General features: G+C 36.7%; 1 pseudogene; it reads left to right on the top strand.

Moving 5' to 3' along the window:
* Positions 1 to 4,639: 4,639 nt before the first annotated feature.
* On the top strand, positions 4,640 to 8,150 carry LOC113328009 (annotated as a pseudogene).
* The last annotated feature ends 420 nt before the right edge of the window (positions 8,151 to 8,570 follow it).

Genomic DNA, 8,570 nt, shown 5'->3' with positions numbered 1-8,570 from the left:
AAGTTACCTTGGTAACAAAACAATCAATATCCACCGTTAGATGAAAACCTGATTTAGATTCAAGCTAATATTTCTCAACCGTTAGATCGAAAACTTAACTTGTTACACACAATTGAAATGCACGCTTCTAGGTTTGTTAACCGTACCCAAACATATGCACTTGTTGGTTCAACAATAGTTAACCAAAAGGTTAGCCATATGAGCATTTCATATCAACCATGTTCTTCTTCACCATAACTAGTTCACATGAGTCAAATGAACCAGTTAGAGAGTTTTTCAATTGCAAAGAAATCTTTTCTAACTACACAAGACACAATTGAAGCAAAGATGATTTGATTCACTTGAATCGGTTCATGAACTTTTATAACCAGGGTTTGGAAACTGCATTCCTTAGTCTTTTTAAGTTTAAGTTCAGAAATCATCTTCAGATATATAACCTTCTTAAGTTCGCAGACTTGGTTCGCGGACTTAAGTTACCGGACAGAGTTTACAAACTCCAGCAAAAATTCTCGAGATGAGAACTTCGTTGGTTCGCGGACTGGGTTCGCGGACTTAGATTCACGCACTAGTTTGTCAACTCCAGCAGAAATTCTCGAGTTTGAGAACTTCGGTAGTTCGCGGACTTGGCTCACACCATTCTTCTGGTTCTCTTGATCAACAAAGTTCGCAAACTTTGGTTCAAGGAATAAGACTTATACATAAATGTGTTTCCACAACAATGCTTATGTCCACCATTGGTTATGTAATAATCTAGGCTCTCATTCCAATCATTGAAACATTCTTAGAGGATGTTATACAGTTGTTACACCATTTCTCGTCAAAGAAATTTTCAAAGTGATTGAAACATATCATGACTTTCGTCACTAGGTAAACATAAACTTGGTCGAAGAGAAAAGCTTACCAACACATATTTCGAGATATAGATAGGCAAGGTATACTCGGCTCGAAATACCAACTGTGTATAATCAAAGTCTATATATAGCATACGACTTTTTGTCTCAAGAAGTAGGAGATATAATAGATAGACTTTTGAGTGATAGATAAGTTCAAATCTTCACATACCTTTTTATCGAGAAGTTCCACCGGTTCCTTGAGTAGTTCTTATTCTTGTATGATGAATCGCCATGGAGTCCTTGAGCTCAACTATACTTTCTATCTTAGTCCGAGACTTAGCTATAGTAGACTAGAAAACAAGACTTATAGTTTTGATCACTAACATTGACCACATGCTTGAGATAGCAACGCATGCGACTTCGACCGAGCAATCCTCTAACAAGTTATACTACATATTATATATGATACATGTAATAAATGTGATTTAAATATATATTATCATTAAATGATATATATTAGAACACATCGGCTTATTGATTACCAAATTTGAAATACTGACTTCTATAGAATTGTTTTTCTTAAAAGTAACAATTTGATGCAAGAAACGTTGCTTATTTGTAGTTTTCAATATAATTTAATATAATTCACCCATGTTAGATCAGATTATTCAACGATCAACAACAAACCCTAAAATAAACGGGCAACATCAAAGACATATAAGAAGAAAAGTTTCTCCCAAATCTGTGTAGAGAATAACCCTTTAGCCTAAGATTCAAAAGCCAACAGATCTGTTAGATTTAAGTTCATCAACCTTGATAGTGAAGATATTGTAAGAAAATTATGAAGAAGAAAAAACCAGTTCTTTTCTTATGTCTAATCTTTTCTTTCTTGTTCATATTGATTTCAGCCGGGCTCAACGGCGGTGATGGTGAACAAAGTGGCGGCGGCGGCGGTGGTAACGGTGATCCTGGCGGTGATGGATCTCGTTTTTATGTAGTTATATCTCAAATCCATTTTCAAGCATGAGACGATCCTAGATCTACCAATGCTAGAATGTTTAGCCCTGCTGGGTTATCTTAATGAAAGATTAGCTAACGTAATAAGATTCTGACTTTTATAGAAATTTTGCAACAATCTAAAATTTTCATAATAGATCTACAGCCACCGGCCGGTATTTCATCTGTAACTTAAGTTGTCTCCAATAATGAAGGTACAGTTAAACATATGCAGACAAATGTTTGTAGTTTTCAATATAATTCAAAATCAATGAAGACCCAAATCGAACCCTAACTTGCCTGTAAACATCCACTCCAAACAGATTCAAATCGAATTACCACCTATCCAAGCTTCACCAGTAGATGAATAATCAAAACACTTCTCATCAACATCAGCAGATAGATCGAAACTAAATATAGATACATACAACGATTTTAAGGAAGAACAGATCCGAGAATTTTGTTCAATTTTTTTCAAAAAAGTTTACATTAAAACAACCAAAGTAAGCAGATGTTTGTAAATCTAACCTCTGATTTCGATTCAAATAAGTTAATTGAGAAGCATTTAAAGATTTAGGTTTTGAAAACCCTAATATACATTTCTGGAAATAATCTGAATTAAATGAACCAAAATTTCTCAATCGAAGCATCATCACAAAGAGAGGAGGATACTTACCTGTATACTTAGCTTGTTGATGAATTCGTGTTGAAGTTGCGGATCAGTTAGTGAAATCTATTTCTTGGATTTGTGTTTTCAACTGCAACTGATGCTCCTCCATTTCTTGGTGTTGATAATCAATTCAAACCTAAATTCAATCAAACTGGAAAACACGAAATTAATCGATTACATTTTTCAATGTAGTGTCTCTGCTCAAAATTAATTTAGATCCCTAAAATGTGTTTCTGAAAGAACCGGAGAGAGAAAGAGATAACAAACAGAAATGAAAAGCTCTCGAGAGAGAGCCTAGTTAGCAATTTGTGATATGGAAAATATACAGAACGGAATACGTACGGGTATTATCCGGATTTTTAAAAATCAAATTCGATTAATAATCCATTCAACGGTTCGTGATACGGTAGTAATTCGGAACGTCATACGTACATGTATAATTCGTTTTAGATATATGATTTCGGTACACAAAATTCGGTGTATATCAAATTATATGTAAAGACTTTTTAGTGGTGGGTTGCTTGAGAAAAATGAGAACAATGAATATATAAGTAGCAGATGAAGTTAAAACGACAACCAGCTTATGGCCAACTGGTTAGACTCTCTGCTGGTGTGATAGAGGTCTCGAGTTCGTCTCACTTCAGCATAAAATTTTTAGTCGATTTTACAAGAACAATTCGCGCATTATTCGGGGTTCTCATATTATACACGTAGTCAGTTCGGAGTTGGATACATATGAGGTTCTCATATTATACACGTAGTCAGTTCGGAGTTGGATACATATGAGAATAGGACGTGTAAATTCGGAGTTCGCAAAAATTCACTAATGATTTGCGAATTTACTAACTTGGCTCGAGAGAAAGAGAATGAAGAAGAGAGAAAAACAAAATTATTCCTCTTGTATATAAAGAAAAGGTTAATTTTGTTAATATCAAAATACATAATATAAAATTGGACTAGATCTGAAGATCTTCAGAAATTGATATTTTGGCTAGCAGTATCAAAATGTAAAAGAATGGAGTTGATAGTGAAGGATATATTTTGTGGGGTTTCATAATGTTGAACCCATAGAGTAAAGGATTTACAATAGTTTTCACTTATTAATTTCCCGAAAAATAAATAAATTTTCACCTATTAATTTCTTATTTTTTTTAGTATCTTTTCTTATAGAAGATAAAATTTACAATTTGTTTTTGGTTGGTAACCTAACAACAAGCTGGGTTCCAACTCCCCTTTGAATAGTAACGCGTAATTTATAAAAAATGGAACTACCTAAGCCACTACTAGCATTATTGCTAACTAGAACACCTAAATCATACTCATGTGAAACACACTTATCCAAAATAAATAAATAAACTTAGCAGGGAAAGACAGAGATATGATAGGAAAAGTTACCCCAAGAGTATAAAGTAAAAAAAACTTGGCACGCATGGGAAAGACAGACTATGAGTATGATGAGAGTAAAAGTTACCCCAAGTAAAAAGTAAAAAAATGTTACTGAGTAGACAAGGCCAAGGATAAGTTTACTTTTAGGTCCGGAGCCCCCTTTCTCCATCTCTCTCTCTCTCCCGTCGATGACACTCCTCCTCTTCTCCTCCGGGGGTTTCTTCAGTGAAATTTCAGGACTTCTCAATTGAGCTTCGGAGATTATCTCTTACTTCAAATACTCCATGGTAAATTATTTTGTTGGGGCTCTATCTCATCCTTTCCTTGTGATAAGTTTCTTAAAACCTAATTTTGTATGTTTAAATGTCAAATTCAGGACTTAATCTGATCGAGAAGAAGAAGAATAAGGTTTGGTGGTTTTCAGTACTAGCTTCCGGCATTCATCATTTCGGAGGTAAAAGAAGTTGATATTTGGTTTTGTGAATTTGGTTACAGATTACACTTCGATTGTTCGGTATTAGATGCCCCATTTGCCTGAAAGGGTTCACCAATCTATAGGGATTAGGTCTGTAAGATCTTCCATAAGATTCAATTGAGCATATGCCCAGTATGTCATATGTTGAGAAAAGAGTGCTAGAAGTTTTCGTCTTGACTTAATTGGAAATTTCAAAGTCTGTAAGAACTCACACAAGTTCTTTTTTGTGTCACTGATGGACTGTTGATTTTTTGTTTTTTGATTTAGTGAATTGTATGAATGGAGGGTAATAATGTTCCCAATCTTCGTCATACTCCTCGAATCCCCTGGAAAGCTCAAGTTAGGGAACCTGTGTGTGGCGTAAATGTACATGAAAGTGAAAGGCAAAGTCAAGGTGAAACGGATGCACAGCGAAGGGAAGATCAATTGCAGCAGCGTCGTATTCTAGATAAAGTGAAACACAGTTTAATGACCGAAGAAGAAAGGAAGCGGTTCGTGAAAAAAGGCTCAATTCATACATATCTTAGGCGGAAATTAGCACGCAGTGGAGATGAAAAGAAAGTTGTGAATGAAGCAGAAACTAGTGCCGGTATAAAGTAAACGAAATGTAAACTATTTATGGTCATTTTTGCTAGAGATTGTTTATTTTCTGAGAATATATCCTACAAGTACAGTTATTGATGACATTATGCTTATGATCACTGCTCATTTAGGTCAACCACATCAAGGTGCCACAAGAAAAGCAGACAATACTCCAAGTATTGGGTCAACGGGGGGCAGCGAAGTTTTCAATTTCCTGCAAAGCCCTAGAATTTCTGAACAAGCTCAACATCGGGTGAATGAAAATATTGGCACAGGAATGAGTACTGGTAAGAGTGAATAAGAATAAATTTTTGATTGTTCGTATAATTTATAATCGAAAGAAGGAAAGCAAATAATTTCAATCAGTTTTGTTCTCTTGAGGTCTTTTGCAGAATATAATTTGTCATCTTGTTTACCCAGTCGGATAATCTTGGCTAGGAAAACTGTGAATCTGAGTTCTTGGTTGTCATTAAATTCATTACATGCAAGTTGAAGTGTGAGTGTCTGATATGCTGTATTTTGAATTTCTAAATGATCATATTTTAGTTACTATACTTTGTCTTCTGCAGATATGGAACCCAATAATATGACGGAAATAGTAAAAGTCGTTGAACGGGCATCATTATATCATAATGTTCTTTCAAACAGCTCCTGATGAGAAGATTCGAAGTTGCAAATTATGCAATCAAAGCTATCCAATTAAAACTGCCCACGGTAATCCCTATTTTCATTTCCTCTGTAATCACTATTACTTTCTAGTTAGAACACGGAATATATAATCAAAGAAGTCATCATCTTTTGTACATATTGGAGCACAAAGCTGTTTTTATTGAAGTCCACTTTCTTTTTCTATCAAGGAAATTTGGGAAGGCATCTGAAATATCGCCATCCTGGATATGATCAGATGGGTGATGCGGTCTCAAGCTCATTGCCGCAACCCATCACGGCTGTATTAGAGATGGCTGATAAGATGGGTGATGCTATCACCAGCCTGTTGCTGCAGCCTATCACAGCTGTAACGAAATCAGCTGAAAAGAAGGCTGATGCTGTCCCCACCCCTGGGCCGCAGCTCGTCACAAGTGTAACTAGGACAGCTAATACGATGAGTGATGCCATCTCCAGCCCATTGCTTCCGTCCATCACAACTGTCTCGAAGAGGGATCAGCCGCAAGTCAAAGATAGTAGCACTACAAATTTTGATCTCGAATCATGTAATGAAGAGCTCACCTCATAGTCATTACTAAGTTTTATCATGTGTAATTTCCTGTTGATGCTGATTTCTAGGTTTCCAATTGTTCGCTTAATATATTATTTTGTTCAAGATTGGTTTGATAGTGATTACATTATATTTTTCATCGACAAATTTTTCTTTATTGTTGTATATAGATCGTGCCATGAATAGGAAAAGAATTACATCTCATGAGCAGACGTGTGAGCAACTAATAAATGTTGGTCTACCTTCAGTTTCTTTATGATTGTTAGTGATTGCTTTATTTTCCTTGTGCAGGTTTGGAACCCAAAATATGATGGAAACAGCAACAGTGAACGAGCCAGTAAATGTTGGTCTAGGTTTGTCAGGAAAAGGAACTCTGTTACAGCTATCAGCCTATCACCAGCCTGTTGCTGCAGCCTATCACATCAGGAACTCCTGTAGCAAAGTCAAGTAAAAAGTCAGTAATGTCTTTCTTTGAAGCAACTCCTGATGGGAAGAATTGAAGTTGCAAATTCTGCAACCCAAGATATCTATCACACTATTATGAAAGTCCTCGAGATAACAGTCAGAAGGCCAAACATGCTTGCCACACGCTGAAAGATTATTTGGATGGTCAAATTGCTTTCTGTCATATCCCATGTGCTGCTAGAATACTATACCTAATCATAGATGACGAACTAAGAAATGCAAAACCTGTGATATCTAAAATACGAGAGTTCGTGCTCGAGATGAAGACATCTCTAGAAATATTATCTGATTTTAAGCAAGCGACATCTGCATATCGAGAAGGTTCCTGGGAATTCCCTATTGATGTTTCAACTCGATGGAGTGGCAATTATGCTATGCTGGATATTGCACGCAGGGTAACTGTCAAAAGTTCATTCGCATCTACTATGAAATTATTTTGTTTTTAATCTAGGGAGAGGACTTTATTGTAGTGCACAAATCTGATCTAGTTTATTACCATGTATGCAGGCCTCTAAATCCATGGATGCTGTTATTAGAAACCACGAAGAGTCTCTAGCTAGTTGTAGCATGCTTCTGGACCCTGCGGAGAAAGTTGCTGTCAGTATCATGCACCAATACCTTGGTCCTTTCCACCAGATCACAAGCAGCATATGCACAACCAAAGACCCAGCTGTCGGACTGGTATTATCTCTCATGGATGATGTTGTTAAGATGGTTGCTTCTTGTGACACCCCAGACTGGCTAAAGATTGGTGCTGAAGACATGGGAAAAAAGGGTAGGAGCTACAACTGCGGATTAAGGGTGAGTACATCCCTGAAAATCTCTACTCAGAAAGCTATCTGGAAGAGGCAAGGAACTATTTTATGAAGAATTACACGAGTGCCTGTTGTCCAACACAAACAAAGGGGTACAGAGCCCAGGACATGACCATATATAGAGATGAGCTCAGCCAGTATTTGTCTGAGTCTCCATGTCCTACAACAGATGTTTTAGACTGGTGGAAAGAGAATACTTCAAGGTACCCACAGTTATCTGTAATGGCCCGAGATTTCCTTGTAATCCAACCAACCTCGGTTTCACGTAGCAAGATTTTCAGCGGAAACGGAAAGGGTGATGAAATTGATAAGCAAAGGCTTGGTCTTCCCTATGCAAGTACACAACCAGTGTTGTGCTTGAGGGAATGGAAAGAGAGTGGGTTTAAGTTGAATACCGGTTACAGGAGGTAGACTTTGAAGAGCTTATGGTGTCTGGTAATGGTTCCGCCTCAACATCTGCTACTCCAACTTATGTATAAGATAGGTCAGTTAAAAATTTGAGGAGTAGGTAGGCTTACAAAAGAATGAATGTATCTGGTTCGTAGTGTAAGATATGTGTATGATGGGTCCTTAGAAAGGGTGTTTGGAATTCCCAATACAAATAGTTTGTATCAGTAATCTCCGCATGAAATGGAGATGTGTATCAATAGGATGTAAGGGAAAGTGGTGTACCAAAATAAAAGCTTGAGCTAACTCAAAAATTTCTTATAAATGCAACATGTTTAGTTTAGTCCCTTTCTATGCACGTCTGTACTTCATAATGTGTATCCCAGCTCTAGGATGTAGGCCCACACTGGAAAGCTTAGATGTTTCTAAGAGCATTTCCAATGAGGGAAGCGTAAATTACTTAATTCCCTTACGTGTCAAGGGTTTTCTCTTTTTTTTTTAAACAAGAAATGATGTGTGTTTTTCTTCCACATTTCTCGTGCTTATTATGCCGAAACATATAGTGAACCAATGGCCACGCCAAAAAAGCAAATTTGCATTCTAATGGGTACCATTGGCCATGCCAAGTTGTACAAAAACATAAGTCTTTTTTTAACCATATAGCAACACCTGTATGGCTCTGACTTGCCTGTTTCATGCAGAAATAGACAGGCAAGGATAACCATAAACCACGCCATCAAACTTT

This window comes from Papaver somniferum, unplaced genomic scaffold, assembly GCF_003573695.1.
Source record: "Papaver somniferum cultivar HN1 unplaced genomic scaffold, ASM357369v1 unplaced-scaffold_107, whole genome shotgun sequence".
NCBI lineage: Eukaryota > Viridiplantae > Streptophyta > Magnoliopsida > Ranunculales > Papaveraceae > Papaver > Papaver somniferum.
This window is presented reverse-complemented; position numbering and strand designations above follow the sequence as displayed.